Source organism: Ammospiza nelsoni, chromosome 2 (genome assembly GCF_027579445.1).
Source record: "Ammospiza nelsoni isolate bAmmNel1 chromosome 2, bAmmNel1.pri, whole genome shotgun sequence".
Taxonomy (NCBI): domain Eukaryota; kingdom Metazoa; phylum Chordata; class Aves; order Passeriformes; family Passerellidae; genus Ammospiza; species Ammospiza nelsoni.
Genome location: NC_080634.1, coordinates 107,398,429 through 107,418,302, shown reverse-complemented (window position 1 = coordinate 107,418,302; position 19,874 = coordinate 107,398,429).

The following is a 19,874-nucleotide window of genomic DNA, read 5'->3' as shown; positions in this document are numbered from 1 at the left end:
AAGAATGGGCATAATGATCAAGAAAAAGGAGCATTTTACTGGAATCATAGAAAAAGTGAAAGGCATCTAATGGTTTTACAAGTGAGAAAAAAAAAGAAAACAAAAAACTGAAAACACAATGCAATTATTAAAAACCCTACTCCCCTCTCCCCCAACTTTTCTCCAAAATTAAAATGTCATCTTTCTTTTGAGTCACTTTGCATTAGAAAGGAAGAAAAATTTTGTTATTTTAAGATGGAAAAAACTGCCAATAATAAAAACTTTCTTTGCCAAAGGTCTACTCTAAGATCTTGGGAAAGCAATTTAGTTGTTTTTGATTTAATTGCCTGGGCTATAAATAAGAATTCTGTGTTTTCCCACTTGGAGTCCTTCAGAATAAGAGGAAATAACCCCATATCATGGAAGAATATTGCTTAAAAAACATCACCTTTCCAAGTATAATTTTAAAAAGTATAATCTCTATAGATTAATCAATAGTATCATGAACTAGATCTCTGGTTAAGAATAAATATGGAGTCAACCAGAATAAGACAGAATTAAAACTTGTAAACCACTTTTACACTCTGTTTAGAAGAAATTTTTTTGATGTGGAAATGATAGGTTAATTTGTACAAACAAAACGAGGTTTATAGTAGAAGACTATATCTTTACTGCAACAAATTGATGTTTTTGAAGAGGTATACAACAAGCAATCTTTTCAACATGGAAGCAAACTTCTGTGACTGTTGTTTTTTCCAGTCACTTCAGATGGTGCCATAAAAATTTTTATCTACTCCTACAAATATTTTCTTTATATAAACCACGGTCAAACATAATTCCTGAAAAGCTGTTTTCAAGAACAATTAGACAAACTACCATAGGAAATCCTAAACAGCTGATCTTGCAGATAAACCTATTCAGAAATAAGTAGAAAGTAACAATAAACTCACCAGGTTATTATTCAGGAACTTGCATTACTGAGGTCTGAAATAAATCAGACAACACAACAGGACCATCAAACTTCAGGTCTGTGCTTATGATGTTTTGATTTTACTGGACAGCCTCTAAGCCCTGCGAGCAGTTGATTAGAACTAATGTACCATTGCTTATTTAAGATTTTATGAAGCAGTTAACGCTTTTCTATTTGCAAATCTGGTTGCCACAATCTCTGTTTTTAAAAAAAAAAGTACTTTTTTTTTTAATTAAAGCTTTATTGCATGTGTTTTGTTTTCTTTTACACTTTGGGTTATTTAGGAGAAAAGTGTCCTTTTAATGTAGTGATGGGAATTGGCTGCTACCAATGGCTCTGCCTGTCTTCATCCAATGAGTGGAGAAAATAGCCTAAGAAAATTATGAGAAAAATGTAACCTATTACACTTGTACATTTTATGACATTACTATTGTAAAAGAAAAAAAAAAAGCCAAACAAACACAAAAGAAAACAAAATTTAGCATTTCATGGTTTAGTTTTGAACAAAGCCTAGGATTACTCTGCAATCCAATTATCTATCTTTGATTAATTATGGCATTTTCTTTTTGAGAAAAATGATCTGTTTGATATATTCTTTTTCAATCTGTGTGACAAAGTACTGGTTTACATTCTTGCTGTCTGGTGAGAGAAACATAGCAGGGGCAGTGTTGCTGCAGGTTACAAGCTCAATGAGGACACTCCAAAGGAACACAGCATTCTCCAGGCTAGACAGGTTCTCCCCAGCTATAACCTGTCACACCCCCATCCCAAATCCCCTGATACCAAGGATCTGGGTCTCTGAGCTGTCCTTTTCACTGCAATTTATTTCATCACAACCCATTTGGTTGTAGTCACTCCATTACCAAATTTTTGGGGTTTTTTAATTACAATTTATTTTATCATATCTCCTTTTCGGAGTGTTTGTCACACTTTCTTCTCTGTTTTAAAGATTTCAATGAGGATCAATTTGGAAAGCTTTGGTACATTTCCATGCACTACATATCATCCCATGCCATCTTACTGTGTTCCCTTTGGTACAGATTTTTTTTAAGCATTTCATGTAATCATTTTCTTCTCCTCTCTTTGTTTGACTTCATTCCCTGATATTGGAACTAAATATATTTATGGTAAGTTTCAGACCTTTTCACTGCACCTCATTTCATCACAGTACATTGGACTGTAATCCTCCATTTCCCTAACCCAAAGTATAACTAACCCTAAGCAGAGCATTAAAAGCAGCTTTTGACTGAGGCTGGTGCCAAGCAGAAAGGTGTGGAGGGAGCAATGTTGGGGCACTGCTGTTCTCCCCTTGGCATGCCTTTTGTAACTGCAGTGTTCCTGGAGCTCTGGGGTTTTTTTGGTTTACTCAACCCCAAGCCTAAACCTAAGCCTAACACTAAACCTAAGCAAAGAGGTAAAAGCTGCGTTCTGCTGAGGTCCCCAGGCATCAGAGTGGAGCCAGTCAGAAAGCTGTGGAGGTAGCAATGCTGGGGCAGCACTGTGCTCCCCGTGGCATGCCTTTTTTAGCTGCACTGTCTCTGGAGCTCTAGGGTTTGTGGTTGTCCCAACCCAGAACGTAAGCCTAACCCTAATCCTAAGTGGATCCTTATAAGAGCCTCTTTTGCTGAGGTGCCAAGAGCATGAGTGGTGCCAAGCAGAAAGGTGTTAAGGGAGCAGGGCTGGGGCAGTGCCACGTTCTGTTTGGCATGACTTTTGTAGTTGCAGAGTCCCTGGAACTCTAGGCTTTGTGCTTATTTCAAGGCTAATCCCAAGTGTATGACTGTAAATCCCAAGAGGAACAGTAAAAGCACTTTTACTGAGTGCCCAGCACGTGGGTGGTGCAAAGAAGAAAGGTATAAAGAGAGTCTTTGGGCAGTGGGGTGTGAAGTGCTCTGGACAAAATCTTGCAAAATTATATTTACCAAAATCCCCAAATGAGGGAATGAAATCAAACGAAAACTCAGGAGAAGAAATTGATGAAAGGAAACACTTAAAAATAATTTGCACCAAAGGGAAAACTATAAAATGGCATGGGGTGACATGGAGTGCAGAAAAATGGACCAAAGCTTGCCAAATTGATCCTCATTGAAATCACAACATTTTCTTTCATGAAGGGCCAGAGACCAAGGCCTGGATTCCATGAAGCATATCTGTGCAGCCGCAGCTTAAACTCCTGAGAATGTTTTTAGGGTGGGAAAAAAATTCTGAAAGAAAATCTGCAGAGTGGAGCAGGGAAAGGTTGAGAAAAACAGTGAGAGTGGCAGACAGAATCCCGACTATTGAAAATAAGGCAGTTCTCAAGACAGGAATTCAACAGGATAAGTAATACCAGAAAATATTTGTAGCAATAAGTAAATGAAACAGGGATGTGGAAGGCTGCAATGAAGCAACACTGAGGATGTGTTGATGCTGACCCTTCCCTACCTGAGTGACAACTTCCTAGAGGGTAAACATGTTTTGTGTGCTATAATGAACTTAGGGAAGCACGTTAGTATTTATCGTAGTAATTCATTCTTCCTTAAAGTCTATTGACTGCATCATCCAATAATTACTTCCTACTTTTAGCTGGGTGGCCCCTGCTTTCAAACTGTCTGCAAGCAGTACAAGCTGTATGAATAAACTGCCCCAAACAGAAAAGGGCAGAAAAAAAGCTTCCTTCTTATCTATTCTACAGAGGTGGGAGGATACCATGCTGTTATTATTGTCATTTGTCTGTTATCCCCTGCTGCTGCCCTGCTAGCAAATTGTTCCCATTACAGAACAGCTGCAGTGCTGCTCTGGGGATGGAAATCATATCCACAACAGAGGAAAAGGCCAAGAGGAATTGTTTAATTTCTCTTTCTCCTACACCCTCCTCCCTGCACATCCATGTGTAGGGAAGATTTTGGCAGCAAATTGGAAAGAGGTCAGGGTCACTATGGAGTGCAGCACCATAGCTACGGACTCCTACTGATGAATAGAAAATTAAATACTGCTGATGATCAGTGAAACATCTGGTGGTTTGTTAGAAAAACATCAGGAAGCCTTTTATCCCATGTGTTACACAGGACTGGTTTTTGCTGTCCTCTTAGATGAGGATTGTAATTTATTGTGAGTTTAGTCATCAATCAGATGCAGGGCCACTGCCCTGACTGAGGCTTCTACATGCTAATAATGTGCAAAAGATAGAGGTGTTGCTTGAAAATTGTCTCTGCCTTGCAAGATTTTTGTGAAAACAGTAGATACAAGCATCAGTCAGGTCACCAGGACTCACTAAATTAAATTGCTTGACATTGGGACTCCACTTATTTGAATGAGTATTGCACAAATGGTTCAGTGTCACAGTATATCCTGGCATATTGAAAACAACAGATTTAAGTGGGTTTTTACTATGAAAGGAAAGCTGTTGAGGCAGAGTACATCTCCCAGATGTCTCTTGAGAATTACAAAGTAAAAAAAAAAAAAAAAATCCATAGATTGGATAATTTGAAAACTTCTTTTGAAATTTTAGGTACACATTTTTGAGGTTTCTTCTGACATTTGATGGCTAGAAATACTCTTTGGCACATATAACTTTATGTGATGTAACATCCTAAAAATTTTTGTCTTCTCTGAAGTTTGTCTCTACTATCATCTGAATCCAACTGACAAAAGCACTATTATGGCCTTTATAAATTGTTTTAGTATTTCAAAATAAAACAAATCACCAGTACTTATAGAAGAGAGAAAAGTTCTTGTATAGTCATCTAATGGTAAAGTCAATACCAGTATTAAAAAATAATATCAATAATATACATGAATCATAATGTGAAATAAAAAATTACTTCCTACACACCTCTTTCTATCTTTCAACAACATAAACACTCCATTTCTGTAGTACATTACACAGAATTTGCATAGCAAGATATAAAAAACAAACATCTGTCAATAACAGGAAGATTAAAATTGGTTTGAAAACAATATTTAAAGATGTTTAAAGTATTTAACACTTCAACATCCCACTCCTAATGTAATTGAAAACTAGAATAGTACAGCATATATTAAATAGTTATTTCAGGCAAAATAATAACTAATATTTAAGCAATTTCTTAAAAACTCTTTTAATAAAAATATTTTTCCCAAGGTACTAATGACGGTTAAATTAAATTGCTGAATATAAATTATAAATATAAATTATAAATTTAAAATGTTTTAAGAAGTAATATATTTATACCCCTAAAGGAATATTTATTAGCTGATCTTAATTGTGTTAAATTTAATTGAATTGATTTGTATGCAAACAGGTGAAATAACTAAGCATTTCACACCAAGTTCAGTACTCTTTTTAGTAATTATAAAATATTGCTGATATTTTGACATTTAAGTTCTAATTTCTAGTCAAATATTTTGAATGACCTTTAGTGAAATAATATATAAGGTGGAATAAAATTTTTGGGTTTAACATCACAAAAAGCATTTCCCAAGCACAAAATCCAGTGGATCATTCTTAAGATGAAGGTGAGATATTCATATGATGTCCATCACATAATACAGTTGTCCAGTTGGTGTCTGGACATTTGGTCCTGAAGAATCCTGTGAGAGACAGTACCAAAATCTTTGCTGGGGCATGATATTTTCTGGGTCCCCAGGATGAAGGAGGAATTGATGAATCTGACTCCATGTTCTTAGAAGGCAAATTTATTATTTTATGGTATTTTATTATATTAAAGAATGCTATACTAAAACTGTACTAAAGAATAGAGAAAGAATACAGACAGAAGACTTAACAAGATACTAATAAAAAAGTCCTGACTCCTTCCAGAGTCCTGACACAGCTGAATGGTGATTGGTCATTACATAAAAACAATTCACATGAAGCCAATCAACCATCTGCTGAATAAACAACCTTCAAACCACATTCAAAAGCGATGACAAACACAGGAGAAGCAAATGAGATAATATTGTTTTCATTTTTCTCTCAGGCTTCTCAGCTTCCCAGGGGAAAACCCTGGGCAAGGGGATTTTTCAGAAAATATGACAGTGACACTGGAGTCCAAAAAGATTACATTTACTGGCTGTCCTTGATCAGCTAGGTAAGTTAGCCTGTCATAGAAGGAAATCAGATTCAACAAGCAGTACTTTCCTCTCATGACACCATACGAGCCATGACCAATGGCTGAGTTGTCCTCCAGGTCTTTTTCAATACCTCCTGGAACAATTTTTTCATGATTTTACTAGGCACTGAAGTGAGACTGACAATCCTGTAGCTTCTGGGGTACTCTTTCCTTCCCTTCTTGAAAACTGGGATGTTCACCAGCTTCCAGTCAGCTGGAAAGTCTCTGAATTCCTGAGGCCACTCAAAAATGACCAAGAGAGGCTTTGCAATGAGATCAGCAAATCTTTGATGATTCTTGGGTGAATTCCATCAGATGTCATAGATTGTGGGGATCTATCTGAAGGAGCAGATCCTACAAAAGTTCAGGCTCAACTGGAAGTTTATCAGTGCCACGCTGCCGGTCCTCTAGCTCAGGGCACTGAGACTTCCTTGGTCCACTTTCCATGTCAAAGATGGAGGCAAGGAATGTGTTAAACATCTCTGCCTTTTTCATGTCCCTGTCTGTGACATGGCCATCCCCATTCTGTAATGGACTGATATTATTTCTCCAATGGAATTAATATATTTGAAAAAAAAGCCCTTTATATTATCCCCCACAGTTCTTTCCAGCTTCAGCTCCAACTGAGCTTTGTCCGCACAATTTTTCTCCCTACTCTGGCAAGCAACATCTCTGTATTCTTCCCGTGTCACCTAACTTTGCTTCCATTTGGCACACACCTTCCTTTTCTACCTTATTTCCAAGAGAAGATCCCTGCTCAGCCAAGCTGGCCTTCTGCCTTGTCTGCATGACTTCCAACTATTAGCAACTTTCTGCTCCTGTTCCCTTATGACGTAATTAAAAAGTGACCAGTGCTGATAGACCCAGCATATGAAAAAATATTATCTCAGGGGACTTCACTTACTAATTCCATGAGCAGCCTGAAGTTTCTTTTCCTCTTGTCCAGAGCTGAGGTTTTGCTGCACTTTTCCTCCTGTAAACAGAGATTTTAAACTTGGTCTCTTCATGGTTGCTGTGGCCAAGATGGCCACCAAACTTCAGTTCATTCACAAGATCCTCTCTGTTGACAAAAAGATCAAGGAGGGTGTCCTTCTGAGTCGGGTCCCTTAGGACCTTCCATCAAGCCGCCATCTAATTTTTTAGAAATCTACTTTCCTGGGTTGTGACAGCTATGGAATCCTCCCAGTTGATTTTATCAAGATGAGGTCCTCCATAAAACAAGGACAGTTGAATTGGAAGTGTCCCTTCGTTCCTCAAACTCTGAACTAACCAGAAATTATTTATTTTAAAATGCATTTTTTTGTTCACACTAATCAATACCTCTGAATAGGTACTTTTTTTTTATTAATAATATGCAATTTAATTTAATTGATAAATTTCTAGGAAAAAAATATAACATTTTATATAGAATGTATATAGCTATGTAGTTTACATAGCATTTTCTACTAAACTAGTCTAACCAGTTTAATAAATGTATATTTATAAATTTGTTACATAATATAATAATAGCTAGTAAGGGCCCAATTTAAAATAGGTGGTATTTCAGAACTAAGTGCTTTTCTAAGTTTGCAAGTTATATGAAGGCAAAATTACAAACACTTTGCCAATAAGGCCTTATACATGTTCATGAGGAAGAAAATAGAAGTCTCTTTTATGTTAGGTAATCTACATCTTGGAAAAAGCTGACTTGCTGAGTGAAGGGTTATAACAACCAAAATGAAAAGCAGATGTATCTGACCTTCCCTTTCTTCACACCTGGTAGTTTTCCAGATGACATCTTCCATCCTTTGGTCCAGATCCAGAATTCAGAGGTCATTTTGAGAAGGTTCATTAAGAGTGAGGAGGAACTCTTCTGTACAGGAGAGTTCTCTGTCAGAAAGATGCTGCTTAGGGATATTTACTTGTGTGATTTGTCAGAACACTCCCATGCTGGCTCTAAATGTGGCAAGGCAGGAAATAGGAAAGACAGTAATGAGCAGAAAGTTAGAGATTTAGGGAACCTTCAGTTAAGAAAAGGTGACACCCTGTTTAGTTTCTAAATATAAGTAACTGGCAGGTATGGACTTTGTGGCTGAAGCCCACTGAAATCCTGCTTGAAAGGATTTTTCTTTGTTATTTTAATCTTCATTGAGAGCTTTCTCCACTCTTTTATGAAATTATTTCTGCTTTGAAATAATTTTAAAGGCTTATACTTCACTAGCTGACTTTTATATATACACATTTGCTAAGTTTGCTCTGGGAAAAGAACAAGGGACAGAAGTACCAGCCCTAAGGATAATCTGCTACAATAACTCCAATGTTATGGAAAAATCAAATCAGGCCATTGCATGATGACTGCCACTGACCCATGACAGTGAATGCTTAATCATGACCTCACACACAAAAGAGTTCTCTAACATGGGAACACCAAATTACTAAATACTCATCTGTTTCAATGGAGGTGTTGTTGATGCTTCTTAATTCTGTATTTCTGATTTGCATAGTCTTAATCTCCAAAACTGCCTTCTAATAAAGCTTGTAGATTACCAAATGGGTTGGAGGCATCACTATTCCTTACTCATGCAAGAACCCTAACAGTTGTCATTCCCTTCATACTTCAGTAACTCTTTGACAGGATCATCAAACCAATAATGTTTAATGAAATTTAATTTTACTAAGTAACTTTTTGAAAAGATTTAGTAGAATTTCATTTTTGGTAATTATTTTATAATGAGGCAAACAGTATAAAAGCTGTGTTTTACCATTTTAAAATATCTATTGTGTATTTTAGAATATGTGTTTGTTTAAATGAACTCTAAGACTTATAAGAGTTATAATAGTTATAACAGTTTAGAGCTGTTAACTCAAAATTAGACTTGTGGTTAATTTGTATTGTTTTGATCTGGTGTCCTGTGGAGAACAGTTGTAGATTTTCCTTCTACAAGATTCAGAAATGAAATATTAAAGACTTTATTTTGCTTTTGATGAAAAAAGCACTGCGATTTGAGAGCAAATTGTTCTCATTATTTAAGTGCAATATGCATTTATACTTTATTATATAATGCATTTCTTTCAATCAGCTTGCTTATTTAATCCATCTGCTCTCTTTCTGAGGAACTATGCTGGTTGAATAATTATAGAGAAAGAGAATTCTGAGAAAGAATCTTGGAGAAAACCTTACATTTATAAGTGATGAACATAATGCTCTGTCATCAGAATGTATATCAGGTTTCTAATGGGGAATGGAAATACCTCTGTGAGTTAAAAAAAATAAAAAAGATATTTTATTTTTAGTATCTTCTTACCATTTCTTTGGTTTGTGCTTTCAGATTATGGAGGAAATACTGTTTCCACAGAAGTATTTTAAAGGATTTTAGGATAATTTGCAGAAAATACAAATGAACAATTTTTCTTTTTTTTTTTTTCCTAATTTTGAAACAAATTTAACCCTACTTATATAAGAACAACCTACATCCTTAGAAAACCAGCTCTAGATCCTGCTCTTAAAGGCTCTATACAGTTAAGTGCGCTGGCTGTGTGAGAGCTGGAATCTTCAGATATATGAGCAAGCAGAGAGTGTCTATATTTTTCCAAAAAAAGACAGAACTTAAGTCTTTGAGGACAAAGGAATGTTGGTGACAACTGAGCAGGGGAAAAAAAAACATAGTGGTTTGTGCTTTTGTTGTTATATTAGGAGTCTGGTGAACCACAGAAGATAGAAACTAATTAGAAAGAGGAAAGACCATTATGGAGTAGTAGGTGTCTTGAGTATTGATCTAAAGAGGAAGAGAAAGCAGGGCAGAAAAACTAAAGAAAAGTCTTCATAGACATGGGTAGGGGAAATCATATGCAGCAGTGTGGTAAAGTTGTATCAGGAACCTCTCCCCAGGCTGTGACCTGGGGCTCTCCAACTGTGCCTACAAATGGTACTGAACAAGCAACACGTGAAACCACGTTGTGTTTTCCAGGCATAATCATGAAAATAAATGCTGTTTAAAATACTGATGGATTCTCCAGTGCAGCTGTTTCCAGTAGTAGATAGTTAAAAAGTGAAACCTACCGTATAAAAAAGTATGGTTTCTAATAGAGAAAGCCAGAATTTGAATGGAATTTGACTGTCTATAAGATGATTATTTGATTCTAATATTAAAAAAGAAACAGATAAACACATTTAAGATCAGAGTGATTTTATTTTCACAGAAAATACCAGGGAAGTGAAAATATAACTGTATTACATAGTAAACACAACACTTTTCTCACATCATTACCACATTAAGTTATTCCATTCTTTCTTATACTGGAGACAAATGATGATACAGGAAAACAGCTTGGATCTATCACAGAAAGCGAATATTTTTTCTCTCTGGGAATCCTTATGCAAGCTGTATAACTTTATTCTGTTTCCAGTCAACAATTAGTTAGAAGATTATAACCAGAACTTGAAGAGTACTGAAAGCCACAAGTGAGGTAATTAGTAAAATGATAGTGAATTACAATATCTTTTTAATGAAGGCCTCTTTTCCATTTATCACATATCCCTCACTTTGGTGTAAATTGAGGAAATCAGAGCAATCAGGATGAAGCTTTGGCTCTAAGCTGTTTCTTATGATAAATCACCTACTCTCTAGTAATCACCTGCTGTTCCTCTTCTCCCTGCAGCTACTGAATACTCTTCCTCCCAGCCCCACTTTTTATTTTCCTTTGGTTCAAATCATTGCTGCAGCACAGCAGGCTGGTGTGAAGGTGGGCTGAAAGTGAGGAGGCAACCTGCCCAGTCACTGCCACCCTGTCTGTGCATTGATAAGCCAGAGCTTTTTCACATCCAGAGCGGTGTCACTGCCTGCCTGTACTGGCAGCAGACACAGCTGTGTGAATAAAAGTGGGGTGCCTTCATAAATGCCACCACAATTTCTTTCTCAGGACTAATTCCTTGTCAGGTTTCTTTCTCAGCTGATGACAGCATCCTCGGAGTTTTCCCCTTCTGTTGCCATGTTTCTGCACTCAATCTTTGAGAACAAATTTGTGTTTAATGTGGCAGCAGTGTGTTCACCTCACATTTGTGGATCATAAGTATTTTTTTTGGTACAGCTGTTCTTAATATACCTCAAAATCTTGGTGGGAAGCAGTATAAGACTAGCTGTTGTTACAGTCATTATAATTATTAAGAGTTTACTTTGCAGTCCCTTGTTTTAAGAAAACCAGCCAGACAAACAACAACATAGAATAAAATCATGCACAGAAAAAAAATTCCAATATATTTAAAATTAATATTTTTAGATTGTTTCATAAGTTCTATTATGCTGCCTATCTTGAGGGGAAAAACAAAAATACATATGGAGCTTAATTGCTGCACAGTGTACCAACACTATTCCTGCCACTGCTCATACTAAGGGAATCACAGGAACTCCATTTAATGTGTCTCTTTTTCCACTCACAGACCTGTTTTAGCAACATTTCTGAGCTGAAATGCAGGAAGGAGAGAAAACAAAGCATTGTACTTCCAAAACCCTGGGTGAAGGGAAATTTGGTTTCTTGTGAAGGCCAAAATATACCCTGGGTTTGCATTGTTGCACTCCTGTCCTACAATACCCTCCAAAGGGCAGCACGTTGTGTCCTCCTTTTCCATAGTGCTTTTTCTTTTGTTCCCCACCTTCCCCCACCCTATGCTCATGTTTGGTTTGACAGGTTCAAATAAGGTGTAATAAGATTTTTACATAATAATGATGGCCCCTTGTGAGGTAAATTCCTTGGCAGAAAATCCAATTAATTCACAGAGATTTGACCCACCTGACATCAGCAATTCTTTTTGATTTGGGAGCAGATTAAAGCGCAAAAATAAATCTCAGAAACAGGTTGGTTTGTTTTATTTTCCTTTCTTCTCAGGACTACTTTCTGAGCATTTTTATATCAATATAAGAAAAAAGTATTTCTAGTTCAAGTTGCATTTAAAATATCTATTGTTTTTCTAGAATTTTTCATAGCATAATTAATAATGTTTCAGTGATTAAAAAGAATAATGAGTGATTACAAAGATTTAAAAATCATATCTTTAGCTGAAAATCTATATGCTGAAATTATTTTCTGAAAGTACAAATTATCAAGTTTTTTAAAAGATGTGCTAATTCCCAAGAGCTAAAGGAGTAACATTGTTGAGATTCTGTTGCAATACATTGTTAAGTTAATAATTTTAGTTCTGTAAAGATAAAGGAAACACTTATGATTTAGTTAGGCTTACATTATGTATTTAAAAATAAGACTAGCTTGTTCCAAGTAGTATCCATCTTATAGCAGGATAAATCCTCAGTTTGATGGGCTACAAGTACATAAAGGAGAGCTGAAAAATGATGAGAGAAATTTTTGTTCATATCAAGAAGCAGCCAGGTAAACGAACTTTGCCTAAATGCAACGTTTTTGTATTATTACTCTGATCAGTGAAGATTTGTAGTACTGGCTTCACAATAACAAGTCATGGTCTGAAAAAAGGAGATGTATCCCATGGGAATTACCTCCATATGGACCTATGCAAAATGGGCAGATGCCAATGGCAAACTTTTAGTAGGATTTTCAGATTATTTTAAATGGGATTTACAAATTATCTGGCATTTTCATAAAAGGTGGAGGAGGCAAGAAAAATCCTGTTTTTAAATATTGTTTGACATATTATTCAATTTATGACAAGATCAAACCCAACACATGCTAACAAAACCACTCTGGTCTCCAAAAAAACCTCTCCTGTGAAAAGCATAATAATACAAAGTCCTCTTGGAAAATATTGCTTCCTAGGCAGTGGGGTCCAGAAAGTTTAATACCTGACTGTTTTAGAAGTATTGCTTCCTTCCAAATTCCTTTGGAAATCCAGTCTATGAAGGCTCTTTTACGGAAGTGATGAAACAGCCTAATTTCATACATGTCTGAAATTCTTTATTTAAACACTTGGATAACATGGCATCCCCAAGAAAATGGATTTCAGCTGTCCACTTGAGACCACACTGTGTGATGGTTACTGCCTCTGCATCCTTGCCTCATAGCTCCAAAGGAAAAAAGATGGCAAACCTCAAGAAAGAGTCGTCAGCAGAGACTGTTCCCAGAGATATCTGTATTTTGCTAGATCGTCACATGGAGTGTTTTATTCTTTTTAAGAATTTTCCTCTTCTCCTTTGTCATGTTTACCTGATGAATTTATACTTGCAGTATAAAATTGTATCAAAATATCTTGCTAACTCATTTTTTCTGTATGTCTTTACTACAGAATTAGATGCATTATCAGTGCACCTATCAGAAAACCATTCCCACTCCATTTTACATCCCTGGATTTTGTATCTGTGTATGATTTATTGACTCTTCCTTGCTCTTTGACAGTCTTTCTCCCACAAAATTGTCTATGTTGACAAAAAAATTTACTTGTGATAGTAGACAGAGTAGAATATCTGCAATCTCTCTTTTTTTCTTTATTATATATTTCCCATCATTGTGATTTCTGTAACTGAAAAAAGAGTTGTAAATAGGGAAAGAAGAAGGGTTAATATTTTAGTTTTTTTAATAATGCATCAGGTTTTCTGAAAGCCTGATAGTGATTGACGCCAAATACATTTAGTGCAAAATAAATTTCTTCTAATTCAATTTTTCTTGTTGGTCTCAGAGTATAAATATACTACTGCAGATTAGTTTTCCTTGCTTTGTTTTAATTCTTTTTCTAGATTAGAGGGTGATGCATGTGGACTGAATAAAATCCAGCAGCCAACATACCATGGCATTACAAAGCCCATCAAATAAATTACAAACTATTTGTAACCCATATAGATTCCCACCTCCTCTCCCTCACAGCTGGACTTTTGCCTGAGGCTGTGCCAGACAGACCCCACACACTCCTGTCCAAGTGTAAAAGCTCACTTTTTGTCAATAAAAGCTAACTTTTTTTCTGTCTGACCAGCTGAGAGTACTGAACACCACTGATGCTGAAGGCACAGCCAGGTGTATTATGATGCCTTTGTCTGACCTTAGGTGTTGTGCCTTACAAAACTATACCTTCCTTATTCCAGTGTTAAGAAGGGCAACACAGCATTTAATGATGAACACAAAATGATAAGAGGAAAAAGGAAAAAAAAGGCTATTTTTTAAAAGTTAATGGACTTAAATGCAATCCTGAAGCATTTGTTTAAAACTGCAAAGTGTGTTACCAAATAATGCATTAAAATATACTTGTTTGCAATCATAACTCTAATTGTTTTCCTTAATGCTAAACGGGATATAAAATTATTCCATTTTAAATTCAAGTAGTTGATGCTTGAAGCTAAAGAAGAGCTAGTTTCATATGCTAAACTTCCTGTTTTGAAGAGAAAATTAGAGGAAAATAGAGATTATTTGAGTTGTAATCAAAGTCCTCTGTACATATTTTATCTATTCTTCTCTGAAACCGTTTGTCACTAATAGAGATAAAAGAAGTAAGAAAGTGCAATCTTTATTTCTTATCAGAAATCCTTCATTTTTTTGGCACTGCAAAACAATAGTTTCACCATCTTCACTCAAACGAGATATGAAACAAAGGAAAAAACTGAGATGTAGAAGCTCTTTAACCAAGGTCCTGAATTTGTGTCTCCCACATAATTTACATGAAGAAAGCATCAATAACAGCATTTCTGACCTCCTCCATGGGATATGACTCATGCTTCAGCCAGACCCAAATTCGCCCTGTGAAACTGCTGAAGCTACTTATTAGATTCAGAATTAGGGTAGCTCAGGACAATGGGTGGAGCAGGACATCCTCTCCCAGCTGCAGCTGTGCTGATGATCTGATCTGAGTGACGCCACCTCGCCCCCATCTGATCTCTCCCACCTCCCTGGTGGAAGCAACCTCCCCTTCCTTTCCCGTCCGCCAGATGAGCTGTTCCAGTGAACAGCCCCTTCTCCATTTCCACCTAAATTACCTGGGCAGGGTGCTTGAACACTTCTAAAAGTAGATTGTTCCAGGAATAAGCAGACAGGACTCCATTTCTTCATGCAGGAAAGCCAATTCTTGATTCACATAACTCATTTTTATACAGTTTTCACAGACCCTGTGTTAACTCCAATTGGCTGGTTGTTTTCTTGCCACTCAGTTCACTGGTTAAAAGGTGCTTTTGTGTGTACATGCTGAGACTCTCTATTCTTAAACTGTGTACTCATCTTCTTCACTGATTGTCACTGTAAGAGCCTGGATGAGAGATGTGGGACTCCAGGGGCTCTCCAAAATGCAGTTTATCACATCCAAGAGGTTACAGCAGTCCAGGATCATGGGTGGCAGAGCCTGTGCCTACAGCTGTCAGCTCCAGCTGCAGGCAGGCCTGGAGACCCTGAGTTTAGATGACAAATGCATTATATACTTCTCTTTGCTGAGCATCTTAATACAGTAGAACCAATCTATACCTTAACTATTATCTACAGCCTATCATAAGTACTATAATTACCATATTCATGTTACTATTCTCCAATCACTAAAAGTTAGTACATTACAGTTTAAGCTAGAAGTTGTTTTTCAGTTTTCTTGCAGTGGAAAGTTCTGAGACCTTTTTTCTACTTGCAACATCAGCAGGCTTTTTTGCCTGTGCTATCCTTCTGCTTGGTAGAAACATCTTCTTTGAGGTGGGTCTATCCTTTGCTCTAAGCCATAAAAACCCCTTCTAACTAACACGCCCTTTGCCTCCTTGGTTAGCCAGTGAGACTGGCTCGGCAACTCTTTTCTTCTATATCAAAACTTACTTTCATCTTTATTCCTTCATCAGAGTCTACATTTAAAAATCTTTCTGCTAAGCATATATATCTGAAAGACTTTCTTGTCAAACTTTCATCCTTCCTAACATCTCACAGGAAAGATTTATAGTTTTTGCAGGTGCAAATGGTTCTGTTACCAGAGCAGTTTGTTGTGCTAACTGCTTTCATTCTTATGATTTTTCACATGGGAAGTTACAAGCTGACTGCTAGCTTAGCTAAAGTAGCAGGGCCTAAACCATATTTTATAAGACCTTTCTTTTTCTGGTATGCCTACCTGTATGCAACAGTGGATTCTCTTTCACTTCTTTCATTCTCCATCATCTGGGCTGAAGCAGGGTAGGGAATGCAGAAAGAGCACTCAATAAATTGAAGAGCCGATCCCACTCAGAGGAGGATGTCAGACCTGAGGTGTACCAGACAGCAAATCGTCAGCCCCCAAGCTGCAGATTCAGGGAGATATCTCTGCTGCAGGGCTGTGACTGCAGTAGGATTTCTTCCCAGGAAAGTGGCAGCACATGAGCAATGACAGGAATAAAAGGTCATGCCCTGTTCTGCCTTGGTTCAGGAAGATCCCCACCCTAGCACAGACTCCTCCTCACCTCAGTGTCCTGCATCACCCCAATGCTGTGTAAATGCAAAGGATTCAGTGAGGCAAACTACCTTTGTGGGATGAAGTGAGTGTAGTTTCTTCAATTTGCTGCCAGCCCTGACAAAGCAGTGGTCCTTCCCCGCTTAGGCACTGACTCTGAAGCACCAGGATGAGTTCCCAGCATGAGATCAAATGGGTGCATTAATCTCACAAACTGAAAATTTGAAAAGAAATAATTTTCTTGGGTTTTTTTCCCCAGAATTTTAATGGATCTGATTCTACATCTTGAATATTGCTTTGGAGAACAGTCAGAAAATAAAAACAAGCAGCAGGCAGAAAAGGCACTGGTATTAGTGGTGCTGCTGCACTCCAGCTTAACATTTGAAGGGTTAAGACTTGTGCACTTCATCCAGTGTAGGAATAAAAGTTTGAGATACCTACTCTCTGAGTGACCCCTGCAAAAGCAGTCACCATTAAGATCTTAAAATGGTTTGCTAGAAGTTTTCTTGACTGCAATAAAAAAAAAAAGTTTGAGTAGTACCAAGGACAGAAATACAAGTTTCAGTAGGGAATTACTGTGAGAATGAATCAGAAGTGTGAAGTGAAACATCCTCAGACCTTTAATAGATATGGGATAAGTCATTAAGGCAGAAAAAACCTAATGTGAAAGGCAGAGGAAGTTTCCATGACAAAGGATGTCCTTTAAACTGTAAGCCACAGCATCTGTTGGCTTATAATGGCAGTGATTATCCTCATTGCAAACGTGTGACTATATGTAAGGTAAATGACATAAAAAATTTTCATTTGTACCAAAATCAGAGGCAGCTCTTGTTTAGAAACAAGTTCTTACTCAACTGACTGCAAATATAAGTGAGCTGTCACAGCACAGTGATTGGTAACACTGATTAGTGGTACCACCTATTTTTAAGGAATCCAGCCAGCAGGCCTGATTATTAATCAGCTTCTGATCATTCAGTTCCAAGTTACACTAAAATACACTGGTAAATCTCTGGTGAAAATTGAGATTCCTGGTCAAAAACCATTTTTCCAGAACACTTCTTTATATACTGCTCTATATAAAGGCATCAGGGCACTGAAAGATTGAGAGAGAAAGGAAAGATGTTCTTTACAGGGATTTTTGTGTCTTTACTCTGGGTGAATTTATTCATGTATAAAAAAATGAAAGTTTTCAGAAATACATGGTCAAAAGCAGAACAGTAAACTCTGAGTTGACTGAGACTTTCAATTTCTAGTAATTTCCCTCAGTTTTTCAATAACTATGCAAATTTTAAATTAATTTTGCTGTGTTACTGAGGGGTGAATTGTTTAAAAACATTCAAATTCTGAATATTTTGGGAAAAAAATACAATAAAACACTTCCAGTGTGTCTTATCCCTTATATAGTAGGCAATTTGATTAGTTTTAGCTACAAATCTAATATTCATACTCATGCTTTCCAGAAGGAAATTTATGACCTCTCTTGTCCATTTTTTTCAGAAGCCCTGAAAAAATCATAGGCAATAATTTCCTGTATTTGCTCAACTCATACAATCCATACAAATTAATTCTTCATTTATTAATGCAATAAAACTGTTTATACATTTGTACAATAGTTTATTACTAACAATATTCAGAACCTAATGAACTATATTTTACAGGAAAAAGAGATAGAATACATGGATCTCTAATACTGTTGTGGGAGAGAATTATTTTAAAATTGTACCGTTGGTAGTCATGTTGTACAAGGTAGTTATAATGGAGGATCATCTTTTTTGTTTCTTTCTCTATTTTTTTCTCTGCTTGCTGCCAGAATTGAGCAGAAAATGCAGTACCAAGTCCACAGCACCCCAAGGTAAACCAACAGGCCCCTGCTTCAGTGGCATTCCTCAGGAGCAACGCTACAGAGGGAAATGTAAAACACAGAAATCATCCTGTCAAGTTGTCATTGGTAAGGAGTTTTATAGGCTGGAAGTCAATTTTCTAGACAAGCCTTGTTTAGTCACCTGAACACAGAGATAAGCAGAATTGGTTTTATAGAAGCAAAGTATAATAGAACAGTCTAATAATAAATTCTGCATTGAAAAACAGCAACAGTTAACTTGCAAAATTCATGTATGGTATGAATTTAAAAAAAACCCCTATCATAAAATCAGGGCATGTAATGCATCTAAGAGTCCAAGATGTGTAGGATAAATTGAGCATACACAATAAAGAAATATGAATGTTTTACTGGAGTCCCCTGACCCAAGACATGGATGAGAAAATGGACAGCCAAAGTATTGATATCTCTGTTCTGCCTTCCTGTATACACCAGCCCTTAGAAGTATGCAAGATGTCCATTCTATTGCAAATTTGTATGATTACCTTATTTTGAATGATTTCAAAGTCAACATTGACTTATGTAACTTGAGTATCAGACCTATTTAAATAATCAGTAAAGCAATAAATCTTGCACACACTTCAGAATAATTTAAATTGCTTAAAAAATTGTTAATATCTTGTATTTTCATGAAATCTACAAGTCAGTGATAATCATGTACTTTTTTATTTCAGCAGGTTATCTCTGTACCCTTACCTGCACAGCTGTGCTGAACATTTCTGTGGAACATAGAAAAAGTTGACAGAATGGCAGCTCCACCCCTGCAACATTTTTTCTGTCTGTGCAATTGGTCTGAAAAAAAATCCCTTTTTTTTCATTTGAAAAGCTTATAATATTAGCTTCATTTACATCAATACATATTTTGCTACTGATTTCAAACAAATCAGAGTTTCACCAATAACAACATACACTCAAATGTGTGAATGATATATTTATGTTAAATCCTTCATACAAGATAGAACTGGGGTTCTATGAGCGACTCTGCACACCCGGTTATAAAGATGTATGAAAAAGACTTACAATAGAACTGTCGGGCAAATTCACTGGTATTGAACTGACATTGAACCCTGCCAATTATTGTGATTTGTGGATGAATAAATAATTCTTTCTTTGCACTAAATTATTTATTTTGAAATTAAAATGTGTGGAAATATGTTGTCTTGTTGATTATACTATGAAAGTTTAAAATATATTAATTGTGATTATCGTAATGATTAATGCACTGATGAAGTAATAGTGACCTGTCTAGCAATAAACATTTCGAAAAACTGTGAACACTATTTACTTCAAATCAGAAAGCATTACACTTTTTTATTTTCAATTTACTTGGAAAATAAAAGTCAATTTACCACAAAACCAAAAATAATTTTGTCTTCTCAGGTCATGAGATCAGTGCCTACATGAGATTAATGACAAATCTGGAATTTGATTTCCTTATTTGCAATAAAACATCTGTGTTAGAGTTATATGAAATATACGATAGATAAAAAAATGTGGCGCAAATGGGCAATTTTTCATTGACTTCAGATTGAAATCATGGCAAAACATTGCTTCTAAATCTTCTGTGCCCCTTCTGCACTTTCACAATTGCTATGAACCCTATAAAAGATGCTATTTTCTATGTATGCACATTCTCAAGTGTTTATACAGTAATTTTGC